Source organism: Aquila chrysaetos, chromosome 10, assembly GCF_900496995.4.
Source record: "Aquila chrysaetos chrysaetos chromosome 10, bAquChr1.4, whole genome shotgun sequence".
NCBI lineage: Eukaryota > Metazoa > Chordata > Aves > Accipitriformes > Accipitridae > Aquila > Aquila chrysaetos.
Window position 1 is genome coordinate 35805249 of NC_044013.1, and position 2768 is coordinate 35808016.

Consider the following 2768-nt stretch of genomic DNA (forward strand, 5'->3'; position numbering starts at 1 on the left):
GGGACGGTGGCGTCCGCGGGGGGAGCGGCGTCGCTCTGCTCCGTGTCCGTGGGGAATGGGACAGGGATGAGTGGGGCCAGAAACTGGGGCCAAGGATTTGAGCTGAAGCTCATCCACCTCCACAGGAGCTCCCACCGGCTGCGGACTGGGACTCGTGAAGAATTTACGTCCCATTGAAGGCAGCCTGTGGCTCTGGTTTAAAAATAAAGCCTTAAAAAGACAATTTGGGGAGCTGGACCGGGAACGCTCTTTGCGCAGCAGAACACGGTTCCTCGGGGATTGCTGAGAAAAGTCGCAGAGGAAATTAAACTTTCACCCCGGCAATTATTGTAAATCTCTTTGGTCAAGGCGAAGACCTAAAATTAGCCCTCAAATCCTTTTGAAGGTTGGGATTTTTCACTTGATTTTTCAAGTGACTGACCAGCAGTGGTGCAAACGGTGCAATTCCACACTTGGAGCCGTTGGGGTTTTCTTTTTAATTGCAGCCCTGCAAGGTTACCCGGTGTTTCACCGCAAGCAAGGCCAGGCTTTCCAACCTTGTTCTACACGTCCTGAAACAAGCAGCAACCCACAGAGGGATAGGCAGAAGAGACCTGTTATGTACCGAAGCAATCACAAAGCATTTATCCTCGTTCATGGAAAAAATCCCAGCATCCCAGCCCTTCCCTGGGCTCCCGGCGTGTTTTGCTCTCGAGTGATGTTTAGTAAAATCCGGGAGTTTAGTAAAAGCCGGGACGCTGCTCGTATGGTAACTGAAATCTAGGAGAGGCAGAGGAGGGTCTGGAGTGAGTGGTTCCCAGTGGCACGCTGGCCTTGCAGTGCTGTTCATACTGGTGATATCTGCGGACTTAGCAGGCCACGAGCCGGGGGAGCACAGGGTGCCGTGGGCCACAGCACGCCCTGCCAGGCTCCCTGCGCCCGCCGCGCTGCCTCTGCCCCAGCACACCCCCCCCCCCAGCCCCTTTGCCGACCCAGCCGGCTCCTTCTGCCCGGCCGGCGATGCTGGTGTGAAACCCAGGGTCGTCCTTGCCGCGGCCGCCCTTTGCGGCAGAGGATGGTCAGGATGGTCCCGCGGCACGGGCAGGCAGGGCATCGGCCGGGGCTGCCAGACCCACGCCGTGCAGCTCCCAGCCCTGCTGGCAATCGATAGCGAGTGCGATGAAACCCTTAATGAAATTCCAGCCTAAGAGACTATTGATTGTGTATTTTCTTTAAAAATGTATATGAATGGGAGAGAGGCTTTTTGGAGGAGAGGCCAGGGAAGGGGGGGCGGGAGTGGAAACGCAGCATCAGCTGCTGCGGGAGATGGGTGAACGTGGTCTGTCCGGGGCAACCTGCACTGAGCAGTGGGCTCCAGTCCCTTGGTGAGCATTAATTCACCCTCAAAACACCCCTGGGAAGTGGAATCGTGACCAGCCAGAAGCAGGAGGGTGGGCATTCACCCAAAATCATCACAAAACCAGCGATGATGAAATCAAGGAGAGGAGTCAAGAGTCCATGCCCCGGTCGTGCCTCCTAGACAGCACTTTTGCAAATCCCCCTTGCCCTGTGTTTCACGCTACTGCCTAAAACACACACAAAAAAAGAGGTGTAGGAAGATGATGCGTTCTTCTGCTTTGGGGGTTTGGGGGAAGAAAAAGCAAATGGTGCATCATAGTGCAACAGCCCTGCAACCAAACTTCCTCCTTCTTTCTGCACCCTCTGAGTGCCCCCAAACCAGCCTCTCCCAAAATCTCCCCAGATTACACCTTGCAGGGTAAGAGGATGGCAAGGAAGCATAATTAATAAATAATAATAGTAACAAAAACCCACCCGCCTCTCCGCCCCTTACATAACCAGCATTGTCTTAATCCTACAGGTGCTTTGCAGAAGTAAAAAGGATTTGTTCCTCCTGCAAATCCTTTTTCTTTTTCTTTTTTTTTTTTTTTTTTTGGTGAGTCATCCTTATCTGCCCTGCGGACCCATCGCGAGGAGGCCCGGGGGGGGGGGGGGGGGGGGGGGGAGCCGTGTGGGGTCTGCGGGGCAGCCCGCGGTAACGTGACCCCTGACTAAATCACTTAAACCTCTCTGGGCTTCAGTTTCCCTGCGGTAAGATGTGGATTGTAAATCTGTCCTGACCCCCTTGGCAGAGGAAGGTGCTCGGAGATGGGCCCTATAAATATGTCAGCAGGACAAGCGAAGGCGAGCGCTGGAGCTGGCCCACAAATCTCTTCCCCCCCCCCCCCCCCCCCGGAGCCCACTCCGGCCACACAGCGCTGCCTTGTGAACCCCGGGGATGTGGGGGTGCCGGGGGATCCCCCCAAATACCCTCTCCTATGCAGCGCAAAAATGAGCTTTGGGGCTGGTAGATGGGGCGAGAAAATGCCGCTCTCCCTTCTCAGGGTATGGGGGTGCCCTCCCAGGACTTGTTGGGGGGCGGAATTTGGGGTGCCCCTCGGGGATTTGGGATGCCCCTCGGGGATTTGGGGTGCCCCCCGGGGATTTGGGGCCCCCTCGCAGCCATGCCACCCCAGCACAGGCAATGGGGCCGGCGGGGATGGATGACCCCCCGGGCGGGGTGCCGCCCCCCCACCCCGCAGGCCCCCGGCCCGGTGCGTTGCTCCCCGTTTGGGCTGGGCCGGGCCCGGGGTTGCGGGGGGAGAACGGGGACCCCCCCCCGGCGGGGCCGGGCGGGGCCCTTTAAAGCGGCGGGCGGTGGGAGGGGCGGGAGGCGGCGTTGCCGGGCGGTGCGGGGGGCGGCCGGGCAGTGCCGGCCCGCCGGGAGCCGA